Raw genomic sequence first — 18,126 nt, forward strand, 5'->3', positions numbered from 1 at the left:
CGTAACCTTACACTTAATAGATGTCAGACGTAGTGATTGCTTGGATTAATTTTGTCACCCTTTTTAAGGATTGGAACTATTTTCAGTCAATGGTTATTACCAATGTTTAGTTCAATTATAGAATATCACCAGGTGCCAGAGAGTTGTGTTGTGCTTATGTCTCTGCTCTGATAATACTGTTTTATACTGAATAATATATTGTTCAATTAGGTAGCTACTGTATGTCAGCATGCGTAGGCTGTGAAGGAACAGGTAAAGGTTTATTCCATGCTGAAAAGAAAAGAGACACCTGTGAAGTTTTCTTCAGGTGTGAGGGAGAGAACAAAATCAGCAGCTGATAAATCATGGGAGAACAAAAGACAGGAGGCGGGAATCGGTAGAAGGAGTATCGACACTCAGGGAGAACTGGAAGAGAGATGTGAAGTCAAACCCTGCAAATGAATAGCGAGAAATAGAAGGAGACGAGTCTGTCTTTAAGAGAAGTGGGAAGGTGTGATCCTAGTTTCAGGATAATTTTGGTTTTGGATGTCTTGCTGCAATAGGAGTTCTGAAACCCCTCTGAGAGGACACAGATGGAGAGACAGTATAATCATGGCTGTTGGAGACCATTAACTAGTCATGCATTTTGTTTCCAAGAGAATCCTCTTTGCTATAAAAACACATAAAGCAGATCCCTAGAAATACAGTATAACAGGTAAAAATGGAGCCAGAGTCAGAGAATGACAGCAAACCATCTGTTGAAGTCTGGACTTAAAAAAGGTCAGTTTTATTTTGTTATCGATAAGCAGTTTAGGTTTCTTTACCTACAGAATATCTGGAGGCACTGTCTACTGCTTTGAGAGTGTAGACTTCTTCTAGAGTGAAGCCCAGTCATTATTTACTGAAACATCATGTTTATTACATGCAAGGCCATGATTAAAAATACTTTTGTATTTTGTACTTTTTTAATGAAACTATAAAGTTTTTTTTCTTTGCTTTTATTCTTTATGGATGTTTACAGTATATAAACTTATAATTTCAACTTGTGGATTTATAATTTAAAGGATGGCAAAATGTTCTTCCATAAACCCAGAAAGATACTTAATGCCAATTTAATTATAATCCTAAATATAATACCTTTTCGAGGTTACTGATGGGTTTTTATTATTTCTTGTAGGGTCATACAAGGAATGGAAATGTTTTCTTCCTGAAATATGTCTATGAATATAAATATTTTCAAAGGTGCTGCTAGACTTTTAAAATGACTGTACTTTGGTAACAAACCTTCATTTTGTGATTTTAAAATTCACTTCAGGACCATGTAATCAAAGCTCTAATCAGTTACATCAACCACTAACAGAAAAAAAAATGTTTCAAATGTTAACCTGGTTTGACTGTTGTCATGGTGTTAGCAACAGGGGAGCCAACAGTGAAGTGTATTAATATACTGATTTAATGTGTGACTCACTGGCAGAGAGGATTAATGTTAACTCAGTAATGCACTGGTTCTTCATTTGTCATTTTTATTTTTTGGACCCAGACCAAACTGAAAGTCTCATCTAATTTTTCATTTTAGCTGGAAGGCTCTCTCTCTGTGTGTGCCTGTCTGTGTTTTTGATACATATCAGCAAATCACATTATTGTGATGTATTTGCTCTATCTTTCTGCCATGTTTCAATATTATTGTAATCTAGAGGGGCCAGTTTTAACTGCTCAGAAAATTCCAGTCTACCCTTTCAATCTGAGAAACTCCTTGACCTATGAAAACTGCAAACACAGCAGTGATCCTGAAGCTGATTGCAAAAGTAACCCATCTCCTATGGTTCCGGTATGAGCAAACCAAAAACTGAAAAGCAAATAAAAATTATTGGTTTTTGAGGCTCCTCACATTAACACCACATTAACTTATTGATCTTAATTTAGTCAGAGTGGCAAAAGAAAAATATGAGATTAATATGAGATTAAAATATAAGAAAAAAAAACAGAGAAATGTTTGCAGAATTACCATGTTGGGGTACAATTTTCTCATAGTTGAAAGATCTTTTTATACACGTGTTTTTCAATAGTAATGTATTTTATAAGCGTTATTTAAAACGCAACACACAGTTACATATACTGTATGGTACACAGTAATTATGATGATATTTAAAAATAATCAATGAGCCTTAATCTAATAATAATCATTTCCAAGAAGTAAGTTTTAAAACATTATCTATTACTTTGTCAATACAACAACTTATATATTTTTATATTTTGTAAATGGCTAAGAACTTTTGTCTGTACTGTATCTGCACATTACATGCAAATTTTCTTTTTCCACTGTCTCGGTAGAACACCACTGACACATGCTGAAGTTGCAGTTTCAAAAGGCATTACGTCCAAATGTAACAAGTAAAATGTTCTATTTAAATACAAGGGAGGCAGGGTGTAAGTGGTAAATTAGCAGATTCAGCATACCCTAAGCTCTTTCAACTTACAGTGGAAGGCATTTGGATGGCACCATGGTGCACTGGTTAGCATGCCTGCCTCATGTCAGTGGGGCCCCGGGTTTAGTTCCTGGGGTGTTATTTGTGTGGAATTTGTATATTTTCCCTGTGTTCACATGGGTTCTCTTTAGGATTTTTTTTATTTCCTGCAATGTCAAATTGGATTTAAACATTTAGCTTACCTGAAATTCACAAAGTAAAAATGTGGGGTATCTGGCATGTACTGTAAATGAACACAGAAGAAGCATTCTTCTTTATGGTGATGGCAAACATTTTCTAACTGCTTCTTCAAGCAGGATGCTTGGAAGCAGTATGGTGCACCCATACATCGATATTTCCAGGCACTCACATTAGGTAAGGAGGCATAAAAATTTCATCTTTAATCTAAAAATGCATCATCTATCGTTGAACTAATTATTGTGAAATGCATTTTATGCCTCAACAACACTTTACTTTGCTATTTCAAGTTTTGTTTTGATGGAGTATTTATCAATTTTGTTTTTACTTGGCATTTGATCAACAATTTATAAATACAAAAAGAAGAATTAAAAGGAATATTTTAAGGTATCTATAGGGGATCTTTAGTTAAAAATGAAAAAAAAAGTATTTGTTAGGATTCCTGTAAATTAATAACATACACAAAAATAATCTATTTACCAGATGTCTTGAATATGGAGATCTGTAACCATGACATTAAAAATTAATCAGTCATTCATATTTTATGACAGTCCCCAAAATATATTACAAAAATGGAACTTTTTCCAAGTGAAAATAAAACTCTATATATTTACTGTCTTATTCATACATTTTCAGGATCAGAATTAACTTTCAGCATCATTATACATCATCATTGATTAACCACTCTTTCAGTTATTCAATTCAGGGCCGTGGTGGCCAGGGGCATATCCCCGGAAGCATTAGTTACAAGGCGGGAGACTCCCTAGATGGGATATCACTCCATTGCGGGGCTCACACAGACAGAAACACACACATTTACAATAGGCCCAATTTCAACTAAGCCAATTAACCTTCCAGCCAGTCCTTGAACTGTGGAAGAAAACGTGAGCAACCAGGGGAAACGCACATGAACAGAGGGAGAAAGCAAACTCCATACAGGTAACACCCCAGGAATCAAACTCAGCACCTGAGCACTGCAAGGCAGCATGCTAACCACTGCCCAATTATCAGCATGATATGCAGTTTATTTTCTATTACTTAAAAAATTGCAAAGCATATACAGTATTTGGGGACATATTCACTTCATCTGTATTCCATCATGGAAATATATATATTTTTAAAAGTTTTTAGAAATAAAAAAGAATGTATCTATCTAGTATTTATTACTGTTTAAAGAAAATGATTTTGTTTTTAAGCAAAATTAATGTTCATTTAACAATTTTAAAATATAACTTGTCTCTTGTGTCGGAAGAAGTTGCAATGAATGCTTTTCACAGGAAGTATAACCACTCAACTAATAAAAGAGTGTATATAAGAAACGAGTAAAAATATCAAACTAATCATTTTTTATAAAAAAATTATGGTGTTATTTAACATATGTTTGGAAATTGGTTAAATTCTAGTGGCACTTTTGATCTTCTATGTATTCATACTGTCACAATCGTAAACCCCTCCTCAAGGATGCTCCAGCTCTACCTTGTTTCATCTCCTGCACCTGCCTCCGGTTTCAGCCCCCCTTGCTATAAAAGCCAGACGTTCCTACCGATATGGGCTCAGCTTTGGAAGATAGACGCCTGGAAGCCTGCCTACCCGTGAGTCCAGGAGCGACTCGACGGCGTAGGCTTCACAATGGCGTCCTGACCGTCAGGGTCCGGAACTGGAGCGTCTGGTCCCATTATCCACCTTTTATACCCCCGACCCTTCGCCGGATCCCGCTCCGGCTTTAACTTTGAAATGGATTACCCAGTCTTGAACATTTGCTACACTCACGGATTTCCCTCGGACTCCCTTGGACTGTTTGCCTCGGCCACACCTCCCCTGAACACCAGCGCACCGTGGACACGCCCTGTTTTCCTTCCTGCCCCTTGCATGCCTTTTTCCCCATGTTTTCGTTACTCCACCCCGGATTGTGTTATCTTCATAGGCTCCTGAAAGAATGCTTCGTGACATATACTCCTTGGCTGCTGATAACAAGCAGCACTTCTACTGAACCTCAGAATCTTCATGGAAAAGAACGTACTCTGCTCCTGCCATGCTGTCTGCTCTTTTCTTATAAGTTCTCATTATGTAGTCATAATGAACATCTGTGCTGGCTTTGTCTCCTTTCATCTCCTTCTTTCTTTTAATCTCACTTGCTCTGCTCTCACTCCCTCCATCTCTTCCCTTTCATGGTCAAGTGTCCAGCCCTTCATGCCTACAGCTATATTTGTTGTTTCATCTCTTCCTTTTTTTCTCACCCCTTTTTTCTGAGCCCCCAGTCACTGACAATCACTCTGCCCCATGGCTCTGGGTGCACAGTGTCAATCTGAAATGGGCTTTAGCCTCCTCATTCACAGCCCTTGCTGTCCCTTAATGCTATAGAGATGGGTTCCCCTGCCTTTTCCCACCCCCCCCCCACCCCCAATTTGCATCTAACTGTTACTGTGTCATCCCTCACCTATTCCCAGAATCCTAAGATTTGAAAAGGTATTTAATAAATAAAAGTAATTATTATGATAGCGTGGGCAATAAAAACACAGATGAGTGGGAATGGAAGTGCTCAATCTTGTCTTTAAGACAAGTTTTTACAAACTTTAAATACAATACTTTGTTGAATTGAACATTAGTGATGTATAGTACAGTATGCAGTTCCAAAGATTTGAACTGCCTTTCAACGTGTCTGTAGGGAATAAAAATGGAAAGGTACACTAAAAAATAAGACACATATTTAGGATTACCACAAAACATTAAGGACGAACTTGCATAAATTACAACTAATTACAAATCATGTATATGATATAAATTTAGTAAAATTACACACATTGTGCTTCTGAAGAGTAAAATGTGTTTAAATATCCTTTGCTTTACAAGTGAGACACCAGCCTCTGTCTAGAAATGGACTTAATTTAAAATTAATTTATAAAATAAAGGGAAAATAACAAACCTCAATCCTCTATTTAATTTTTTTGTTATGGCTGTTCAGAAATAACTCCAATGATATACTGTATATTAATGAGTGCAGTTTTGTATACACTAACTGCCAGTTTCTTAAATTATCAGAAGTGTTATTAAAAAAACAAGGATTATATTTAGGGTACAGGCTTCATATTCGGAGCAGTGTTGTGGAAGTAATGCATGTCATAATGCATTATTATGAAAGGAAATGAATCATGTCACAGGTTCTTTGATCAACTATGCAAAATGCTGCTAGTAAATTACATGCCTGATTTACTGGAAAAAAAAAAATTGGTACAGATGGTTATGACATCTGCATATATTTCTATTCTCTTTAATGCTCCAAAAGTGTCGCTTACTTCCTTCATTTATTGTCCCTAACTTCCCATGACAATAAATTGAATACTAATGCAGAACTTGCAGTGCTAGGGTTGTAACAGACTTGTTCGTGGAATACTTTTAGTGTTCAAAGTGCAAAGCACTGGTATATATTCTGTCATTACAGTATTACAGACAATGTAGAGGAGAGCTATAAATATATATGTATATACTGTAGCTATATACAGTATAAGCTGCATTATAAATCTGGTTACCAGTTCCAAGTAGCAGATTGGGCCATGTGTTAGCATCTAACAGATTCATAGAAAACATGTAATTTTGCTAAATAAAGGAAGGAAACTGGCTTGGGCAGACCCCTCATAGTGCCATTTAGTCTAGTGTAGACCTCAAATGAAATGGATGGGGTTGGATTTTTTTTTCTTTAATGCCATCTTATAGACATAAGTTTATATATACAGTTAGCAGTGCTTGGTAAGCAGTAGATATAATATAAAATACACCCATTCATCTTCAGTTAAGATGTTAGTTGCAAGATGAATGGAGACCACATCAAATACTCCATATATAAAACTGGACAGGTAGAACATTAAAATATTCTACTAGTCACGTGGACTTCAGAAAAAAAAAACAACCAGATGTTGCTGCCATCTAACAACACTTTCTTCCACCTGTCAACTATTTCCAATTACCACCAGAACCTCAACACAACCTTATTATGCTTGCAAAACAGACAGCTAGGCGGTTCTTCAGTTTTTGTTAGGGACTGAGTCAAATACAGTACGCAGATGGTGTTTCTTGTTTGGCATCCAAAATCAAAATCTGTATAAAAATACATAAATATTTATAATGTGTTTTCACATAAACTTGCCAGCTAACAGCTAGCTTAGTTTGGCCTTATGTAATACATTGTGAACCAAGTGACTTGTCATACAATACACACATTTTACATCACAAAAGACACATTTAATGACATTTAAAGAAGCAAGTGATCTATGTCATTTAATGTGTTATTTTTCTGTATCTTTGTCAGTTATAATCATTCCTTTTAAAGAGTAGCCTTAAGAGAACAGTGATGAGTGCGAGGACTCACATGTGCTATATGCAATGAGGCCACTAAAATAATGCTGACAGACAGTTACCCATGGGGATTGAAATGCGAATAAAGTGTGATAAAATATTCCATCCAAATACAGCACACTATATATAAAATACAGATGTAGCCATTCAGAATGTGCTCAATAGCTTTTTCACCACAGCATGCTTTATGTTACATTTTTTACACATTGGTTGAAGCATTCTAAAGACTCTTGAAAACCTAACATATGTAACATACAGTAAAAATGTAGGTTGCATCCCTGCCTGTGCTGGATAAAATGGTTAGAAAATAGATTTGAACTTGTAAAAACATTCTAATTCTAATTTAAATGCAATACAGAAGATATTAGGCCAGCAGCTATATCACCCTGCAGCTCTCGTCTGGCTACCCATTGAAGCTAAGCAGGGTTGAGCCTGGTCAGTACCTGGATGGAAGAAGTTATGGTTGCTGGGGCCTCTTTAGGATGAGACGTTAAACCAAGGTCCTGACTCTCAGTAGTCATTAAAGATAAGAGTAGGGAGTTATCCCGGTGTCTGGGCCAAATTTCCCCCCTAGGCCTTTACAGTGGGCTCTAAGTTGTCCCCATGTATGATTGGCTTGCACTTGCCCTGCGATGGACTGGTGCCCTGTCCAGGGTGTACCCTGCCTTGTGCTCGTTGCTTGCTCCCCGCGACACTGTATGGTATTAAGCAGTTTAGCAAATGACATGACAGAAGATATTATTACATATAATAATAATGGACATGAAAGAGTTTGCAAACATGGATACTGTAAATGACAGGGGTAAAAACAAGCCTTAAAATGATATTGTATATATATATAAGAAAAGATAGATAAGATCAGATAAGATCACTTTATTGGCTATATACAATTCCTTGCATTAGGAATTTGTCTTTTCGCATACCCCAACTTGCTCTCAATGAGACACATGGACAGGGAGAGAAGCTTGGGGTCAGAGCGCAGGGTCAGCCATTTTTATGGTGCCCTTGGAGTAGCTGGGGTTAAGGGCCTTGCTCAGGGGCCCAACAGAGTAGGATTCCTCTGCCGGCCGCGGGATACGAACTGGAAACCTTCCAGCCACAGGCGCAGATCCTTAGAACTAATCTTGTCCACTCTACAAACCACGTGTAAATATCATGGTTTTGGCTTATTTGGCAGGACATTTTTTCTCATCCCTTTCTTCACTCCATCACCACCCTTCTAGCATCTCCTTGGTTCATCCCTCATGTGTGTGGGGTGTTCTGACAGTCTCATACTTATGGCCAGATTCTCTTAGGAAGGTGACTTAACCATTATTGCAAATTATTTTAAATATCCCCTCTGTGCCTCCTTAATTAGTGCTTCTGTGAACTACTCAACAGCACAAAGGCAAAAGCTGGGGAGAAAAATTAACCATTCCAAAATAAAAGCACTCTATTTAAATTGTGTGTCAATTTGCAGTTTGGTTTCTACCTTGGACAGAGTAGGTCTTGCTGTTAATTTGTGTCCATGGTTTCTGCATCTCTAAATCTTTGAATTAAAGAAGCACATCTGAGCTAGGTTAAATTCATTCATATTGTTAATGTTTGAACTGCTTTCTCTTGCCTTGTAAAGGAACAACCTTTCACAACAGCCTGCAGGCCACCATTTCATTTCCCAAAAAATGTTTTTCATCACTTGATACTGTACATTCTTTAAGCTCTAGGATTTCTGATTATGCAAAACAAGGAGTTAGAGATGTGTTAGTATCTTTTTTAGTCTTCAAATGTCTTGTAACTTCCTTTTATTATGAAATAACGAATCATTGTAACATTGGAGAACCAAATTATCCACAATATTATGCCTATGCCTAACAGTGTAATATCTATTTCAGTTATCCCATCTATCATTTTTCTTTAAGTAAATTATGTTTCCCTGAAAATAGAAAAATAATTGAAAACAAATTGGGCAGTAGTAGCTTAAATACAAAACTTTTCTGAATGTTAGTAGTGAGTTATTAAGTTACTTTATCATACTATTATTTATGATATATTAAGATACTTCAAATAATTTTTCTTTGTGAATATTATTAAATTTAATCCAAACATAATGATGAGTGCTGCTTCTGTCACATTTCTTTATCATATAATGACAGTACCCCAATCTAATCAATTACTACTCAAGTTCAAGCTCACGTTTATTTGTCATTCCAGCCATATACAAGTATACAGTGGAACGAAATATCTTCCTCCTGGTCCACAGTGCAAATACAGACAGGACAGGCAGGACACTGACATAGACTTTGTAGACAGGATACACATAGTGCAAAGTGCAGATATTGCAAATTACAAGGCAAATACATAATACAGTATACACAACACACTGGGGGGATTTAAACCCTGTTTCTGGAATTGGACTGGGTGCAAGTAGATTCCAGGGTGTTGAGGAGCCTGACAGCCTGCAGGAAGAAGCTGTTACAGAGTCTGGTGGAGCTAGCCCGTACACTACATTATCTTTTCACAGATGGTAGGAGGGCAAGGAGTTTATGGGAGGGGTCATCTACTATACAGGAGGCCCTGTGTAAGTAGCGTCTGTGATAGGTGACAGAAATGGAAGGGATGGAGGCTCCAATGATCTTTTCAGCTGTTTCCACAATTAGTCCTTTATGTACTACTGCATTTATAAAATCAAATTTCTTTAAATATGTGTAACCATTTATTAGTATTTTAACCCAACACAATTATCTTTACCTTAGCATACATCAAATGTACAATCTCAAACGTTCTTTTACTGGAAGTCCTGCTATAAAAAAGATAGGGTTAGATTTTTTTTAAATGTTGCATTTCAAAAGGTTTTCTGTGCCAAAAAACAAAAGCCATCCCATTATGGTAATAGCTTTTAAGAAAGAGCAGTAATTAGCAGACATTGAGAGAATACAGACGCCACAGTGCATTTGCAATGTATGTTTCTCTGCCATGCAATTAACTGCTTATGTTTCAAATGTGAAGGAGTGCCTGCTTTTCAGGATCAAAATCAAAAGGTTATTTTTTAATGCTACATTAGAAAACATATATTATTGCCTCTATTATTGGCCATTAATAAAATGGGACAACTCAAAGGACATTTGTCTAAGTCTCTGGCATTGATTTTATTCTTAGCAAATATTGATCTCAAAGAGAGGCCTAGAAATATATAAATACTACTTTGTTATACCGTTACCTCAAGTTACAATTCCCTGTGGTGTTATCTTTCATGTAATGTGCTGCCTCAGTTAGCACAGAGAATTTACAGACACCAATTAATTCACCTTGCATGGCTTTGGGTGGTGGAAGGAAAACTGATTACCTGGAGAAACCCATATGAGAACACATAAAAATTGTGTCAGTATGGAATCACAGCAATGCTAACCGCCATGGCAAGACACCATCCCAAATGACTTATGTCAAGTTGTTCCATGCAACTGCCTACAAGAAGTCTGACTCTAAGGCAGATCTGGAACTTGGGATAACCTAAGACATCCAGTTATAGGGATTTGTACAAGTAAACTGGTGCTGACAATCCTCATCCACGTGCACTGAACTCTTTCTGTAAGGAAGATGTAAGAAGAATATGCAAATAAGGTAAGGGAATAGCAAGCTAAGAGCTGCACACAGAGTCAGCAGAATTTCCCATTGTTCCTTCCACAGTTTCTGACAAATTGGATAGATTTAAACAGTGCATACCCTGACCAAAATATTATGATATCAAATCTATCAATCAGTAGGTATTTCTTATTAATCAGAATTATACAGAAAACCATGGTGGATAAAAACAAAGTTCTATACAGTATATAGCGCAGACGAGGTCTTAGTGGAGAAAACATAAAACAGAAAAATATTTTAATATATATGGAGTATATAAACTGTATAAATAAAATATAATATATACTGTATATATTTTATATATAAATAAAAATAAATCAGGAAAAAATAGACTTATAAACAGAGTCCTGATACCAACTTGCCAAGGAAGTAAATTTCTGCATGTGATCAAATGGCTTCTTTTTTCTTTGGGCCAGGGTGGTTATGCAAATTCTTGCAAATATGATTGCAAGAAATTGACTAATATTGTTACATCGACAGGTGACAAGGAAGTCTCCCTAAGAATTTAGATGTGAAACACCTGGCAGTGTAAACATTTCCAGATTCAAAGCAAAGGGGACGTTTGCTCAGATGTAGTGGGTCCAAATTCATACAGTAGATCAAAGCAATTGTAAAGTTTACCTTGGTTTACTTTAGTTAATTGAGTTTTGGGTAAAGTGCCAGTCAACTTGATTAAGTGTCAATCAACAGTCCAGATCAAGAAAGAAGAGCACAGAAAGGAAAGAACAGGCCGCAAAAGAGAGAGTGAGAAAGGAGGACAGGAAAGTGTGTCAGGCTAGAGGTCCTTGTTTGAGATCATCCAAAAAGACCCAATTGGAGTTACGTATTTGAATCTTGCCAAGATAACTTGCTATTCAATAGCTTTTAGGGAAGTTGGATTTCCGGAATGAAGAATCCTTCAGTTAAGATGGCCTATACCTGCTGAGTGGGTCCATTTTTAGAACACGGAGATAGGTTCCCATTTATTTTGTGCCATCCAGATTTGTAGAGAGATTTACTTGGAGGTTATATTCTATTTAGTTCAGAAGGCAGTTTATCTCTTATTCTGGCTTTTGTAGGCATTAAGAGCTGAATACTTGGTAAGAGTCTGGGATTTTTCTGGGTGGTGAGGACATTAGCCTTCTGGGATGCCTTGTCTGTACATATTGTACATAGGAAAACTTGTGTGTTATACTGTATGCTTATGTTGAGTGTAGAATTATCGAAATATTACGAAATATTTGTTCAGCCAAGTGTGCCTGAATTATTACTCTTTTCACCAAAGCAGTGCCAGAGAATAAAGAATGCAAGAATATTCAGGTATATTCTTGGAGAAATCCTTACAAGTTAGGGGTTATGATTATTTATTTTAGTTATTGACTAAACCACTTGGTCAATTCCTTTTATTCACCATTTTCATAACCCCCATTTGTAACAATATCTACAATGTTTTTGGTAGCTATATACATTTACAATAGAAAGTTACAAAACTATGAACTAAACATGGAACACTTGGACTATTTACAATATGCATGAGTATCTGCAACCAGGCTTTTACAGAACCCCACAAAACTGCCTCTTAAAGATAAACAAGCCCTAATACAGTCCAAGTGAAATGCAAATTAAGTTAAGACAAAGTGTAACCATTTTTATTTAGTAAAAGATCATACGCAGAATAAAGCATTTCTCAGAAAAAAAGTTTAAACAGATGGGAACCTTTACCTCTATACCAAATATTGGAGCAAAAATGCAAAATGGATGATTAAAATTATAAGATGAGCCCCTAATAAATTTAAAGTCAGTATTATCAAGTACTCAAATGCCTGGTAGATATCTGAAAGTCCACTTCATCATCATTATGAGGAATATTGGGTCATGGATAATGTCAGCATTGTCAGGATGCAGTATGAATAGACTCCTTCAGTCCTCCATTCTATTACCACTCCAGTTCTCAAGGTGATGTCCAGCATATTTTGTAGGTCTCTTTAAATCACCAGCTTCACAAGAACAAGGAAAGGGTCTCTTATATGAAAGATGTCAAGAATGGGAATCTTTCATCTATAACTAGGTTTTCAAGTCCATGAGGCCTCACTTAGATCCTAATGCATATGTTAATTTTGCAAAGCCCAGGCAGAAATGTTGCTTCCTGTCTGCTTTGGTGATCCAAAGATGTTTGAGGTGGGATTGGTGATCTATTCTCAATTCTTAGTATGATTTTAGTCCTTTCAAGATGGGGCTTTGAAAATGTTGTATCCCACATTTGCTAAACATTACAAAAACATCCCAAGAGATGTTGTAACCTAATGTACTTGCAGTACTTACTGTAGTTTTACTGTCCATCTAACAGACTTTCACCAATTAAATGAATAACCATATTTTCTTGTAATTTGTATGGTTTGGGTATAGGAAACTTGACATGTATAGCCCTTTGTTTATGAGTGTGGAGATATGGCAAGAGATTAGGTGATCCCCACAGCAAGAGATTAAGAGTATCACACAAATCACCACAAATGTTGCAGTACGTGACACCAAAACATTTAATTTAGTTTAATGGAAAATTACTTTGGCTTTTTTTTCTCAGAAACTTGAGAGGAGGCTTCGAAGAACATAGTAACTGCTTTTGTCTAACAACATCAGAAAATAGAACGATGACAAGTGATAAGGAAACTTAAATGCTGAATATGATGCTCAGTCTGAATATCAGTAAACTCAAAAATCAAGACCCGAGCTTTCTAGGTCTACTCTCCAACATTGTCTTCAAAAACTTTATACAAAAAAGGCAAATGACAACTATGTGACTTTATTTTCTGTACCGTAAATGCCCATTTTGTACTGGACTGCAGATAAATCATAATTGACTGTAGATCTATTTTTATTAAGCTAACAAGAACCATTTGAAGTATTCCTCCTATAGACAAAAAAAATGTTGGAAGAACACACAAACGGCACACCTAGGTAAATATTTGAAAAACTAAGATGCAGAAAAATGAATGCAGTTGAATATAAGATATGTGAAATTGCTGTAGCTTTAGATAGACCATTTGTCTCTACCCTTAGGCAGGGGAACTAATTTGGCTTTGCATTCAGCAACACATGGTCTTCGACAAAAATGTTAGCAGATACTATCATGCCATGTTGTAAATGGAGAGGTAATATATTCCAAAAGTCATGCAAAAGTACAAATGAAAGTACACTGCAACATGCTACAAAGTTGAGATTCATGATGGTAAAACCTTGTCATTATAACATTTGTAGCACTTAATTTCAATGAAGGACCAAGGTGCTTGCTTTCGAATTATTGTTAAAAAGGAAATAGTTTTATTTTTGTAGTGTTCCTCCAAAAGATATTACATTTTTTGCATACCATTACAGTTATTGAAAAGATAATTAATCTTATTAAGTCTGAGGAAATTAGAAGAAAGTGTGCTTGTGGAAAATTGTTGTAAGAAGAAATGTTTTGTCTGATTCCCCATATAAGATCTCAATCCAGCAAATGTTTACCTAAATTCATTCTAGAATGCTGTTCACAATATATTTAAAATTAAATGAATTTGCAGTGCAATAATGAATACGTCTAGATAACAGTTTAAATTATACTTAAAATTTCAACTGTGTCGCGTACCTTGTAAATATTGGCAATTTGCTTTCTACTATCCGGCATGTTTTAAGTGTTTACTGACAAATTTATTCTTCACTTTCCATTCATTAAAATAAAAATAAAACAAGTAAAATATTTGTAACGATGTTCGAAATAAACTGCTGTTGTCAAATTGTTTATGACAATTTATTTATTAGGTTTCAGACTGCAATACACATTTTTTGGGAAATAATAATTGATCTATAAATGTCTTACATGAAGTGAAACTAAAAGTATTGTACAACAAATGGTAACCTTAATTCAACTTAACATTAAGTCCTTCAATTTGTTTTTAATGCTATATATTTTAACTAAGACATAAACTTAAAATAAGGGCATATATTTTAGTGCCTCTCTACCCTACATGCAGTGTCCAAATTTGAAAATACTACTACTTTTTATTTTTCTCTTCACCCAAAAATTCCATCTATAATGGAAGATAACATAATGCTTCCTCTGGATAAGTTATTTGGCAATTATACATCATGATGATGATGACTGACTTGGGTTTACCAATAGGTGGCACTGTTTTGGTTTGAGGGCCAGAGACAAAAGTAAAGACATCTGAAATGCGATCCTTGAAAGGAAGACTACTATTGCTAGGGACCAAAATGCTCTTGAGTTTGGGAATGGAACTAATTTTTTTTTTCCTGATGGTCCACAGGAAGAGGAAGACCTTGATAAACCATTTGACACTCTATAGCCACAGCACTCTCCTAGGTGATTATAATTTTGTCAATGTAATGCATATATCCTATTTGTCCACGCTTTAGACACAATACATGAGAAAGGGGGTCAGACATCTGGTACAAATCTAGACTAAGAGCTCTTGGAAGAGAGGACCCTGTTTACGGCTTGCTTGCACAATATCCTACACCCACCACACACTTACACCATGGTTATAAATAATTGGTTAATTGATGTCAAGAACACTATCCTTCAAAACAAGGGGTGGATGTAGGGTGGAGAAAGGATTTGGGTGTTCCACTAGGTGGCACTGTGTATTGGGATGCTAATCACACACCTACACATCTGTTCTGCCTCATTGTGGCCAGAACTCCATGTTCCTTCTTGAAGGTAGGATACTTGAGTTATCTCTCTCTCAATCTGTGTATAATCGTTTTGTAATGTTTCCATCCATTTGTTCAAATAAGCCATGTTCACAAATTATTGTTGATTTATTTTTTGTAGAAAAGTGAACTGAAAAAAAGTGTATCTGAAAGTGTACTGTATGCAGTCAGAGCACATGATGTTAAGTGTCATGGGTTTATTCAGTGTGATGAATCTGTGAATCTGTGCATTCTAGTTTGTGTTAGCAATGATTGGTTTTATTATGTTTTTTCTGTGACGCTCATCAGAGTTTTGGTATAATTAACTAATGTAGCTTTGTGGACTGATGCATTTTATTTTTTGTGACAGAAATCATTTCAAGGTGAAATTTTAATCAGAAATCCATGCTTTTTCTTGAAGGAGGATTGTCACTGACTGTTGAGGTTTTCTTTTAAAAATAATAGCAATAAACCTGCGTTTTAATCAACCTGCAAAATCCAGTATCACTGAGCTTAATTAACAAAGTGAGAGGTTCAAGAGAAAAACTTTATAATGTAAGGTACAAATAGTAAAGGGTGTACAACATCTGGTCATGTAAATATTTAAAACTGAGTAGAAACAGGTCTGTGTCTGCACATTTCTTTCTTTCTGTGACTTATTCCTTTCTGAATGATCTGTTTTTTTTTATCGACTTTAGTTTTTTTCAGAAATTTAGTGAGATATCACTGTCTACATCAGACTTACAGTTCATCAGGGTTTCATCACATAGTCAACTTTAACAATATTAATAATACTACAGCTGATATTCTGACATTGCAAGTGCTTCTGAATTTTTTACTCTTCTGATGTTCTGCCTGCTGAATGTGAGATCCTGAACCCATACATTACACAGTCAAGAGGTTCTAGGAGCTGCAATTTTGCCACAGGCCCCAAGGAAATCCTATTCATTTTAAGTACCGTTAATGTCACTAATGACATGACTGATGCTTGAACAAGTGACATCTGGACTAAAAGGTGCTACTGGCCAAGACACTGGTTCTGTCCTATTTGATATACATACTGTATATGGTATAACACCAAATTGGTGCGTTGGCTCTGTGGCTAAGGATCTGGCAGGTTGCCGGTTGGTATCCTGCGGATCTTAACCCCAATGTCACGAAGCGTTTTTCAGGACCCCATGGAGACGGCAGAATCCGGAGGGGAGTGAGACAAACACAAGGGAAAAAGACTAGGATCAGGGCTGGAAGAAGAACAGGGGGGCGTGTCCAAGGTGCGCCGGTGCTTGGGGGGGCGTGGCCAAGGCAAACAAGTCTGAAGGGAGTCCGTAAGAAAATCCAGAGAATGCAAATGTCCAAAGCTGGGTGATGCATCATGACAGACAAGACAAGAGTTAAAAGCTGGAGCAGGATCTGGCAAAGGGTAGGGGGAATAAAAGGGGTAATGGGGCCAGGCACTCCAAGCCCCGGACCCAGATGGTCAGGACGCCGTTGCAAAGCCTATGCCGTGGAGCCTCTCCTGGACTCGCTGGTAGGCGGGCTTCTGGACGTCCATCTTCCAAAGCTGAGCTGATTGGTAGGAACGTCTGGCTTTTGTAGGAAAGGGGCTGGAACCGGAGGCACGTGCAGGAAATCAAAGATAAACAAGAAAGGGCTGGAGCGTCCTTAAGAGGAGGGGCTTACGATCGTGACACCCAACTGCTCCAGGGGTGCTGTATAAATGGCTGACCCTGCGCTCTGACCCAAAGCTTCTCTCCCTGTCTGTGTGTCTCATGGAGAGCAAGCTGGGGTATGCTAAAAGACAAATTCCTAATACAAAAAATTGTATATGGCCAATACAGTGATGTTATCTTTTCTAAAATGTGAGCAATGTATTTACTGTAGTTTTAATATACTTAAAACCTAGATTGAATATGTGTGTATATTTTAAATTTTTGTATAGACTTTGAAAGAAATTTGTAAAAATCATATCTGTCCTTCTTGTGTGTTGTATACATTTTCTCTTGCTTATTATCATACTTCCAGTAGGCTTTTAATAACCTTGGTTCACTTACATTCTATCCGGTCACATACATATTTATAAACCTTTGGAGTAAGCTTTTTTTCTTTTGTTTCTGCAATAAGAAAAATGAGATAGAGCAAATCAAATATGTGAAAGCTGAGCAAGCAGAACTTTGAAGATTAAAAGACAAGCAGTCTGCAAGTTCAGACTGAGAAAAGTAGTTTTATCACAAAGCATTTCTGAATGAGAAATATATATTTAACCTTCTTAATTAAAAATGATACAATAGGCTGATTTCTGCTATGCTTATCATCTTTATACGTTTCCAATTTCACATTTCAGATATAAATGTATAATTCTTTATATTTATTAGCTGATTTTCTTATTTTATTGTAGAAAAATTCCCTAAATAAGAAATTAATTGTGACTTGGTAGTATATTACTCCATTGTAGTATTAAACATAACATATTTCTGATTCATTTTCTTAAATGTTAATTTTTATATGATGTTTACAATGATATTAAGAACCTCAATTCATTCAGTCTCCTTATGAAGAATAATGATCACAAGCATCTTGGAATGTAAAGTTCAATGTCTTTCATATTTCACTGACATTTAACAACATACAGTGCTGATAAAAAATTTGCAGAGCTCCTATGTTGGTCCATATTATTGTATATTTAATACAAAAAAAACAATTAGATCTTCATAAACACAACGTTTCAGCTGTGAAGCCTTTTTCAGGTGTGAGCACCTCATTGAAGAAGGCTTCACAGCCGAAAGGTTGTGTTTTCTTTCTTCTCTTTTCAGCATGGAATAAACCCATTACTTGTTCCTTTGCTGTCTAGAGA

Source organism: Atractosteus spatula, chromosome 6, assembly GCF_055471065.1.
Source record: "Atractosteus spatula isolate fAtrSpa1 chromosome 6, fAtrSpa1.hap1, whole genome shotgun sequence".
Classification (NCBI taxonomy): domain Eukaryota; kingdom Metazoa; phylum Chordata; class Actinopteri; order Semionotiformes; family Lepisosteidae; genus Atractosteus; species Atractosteus spatula.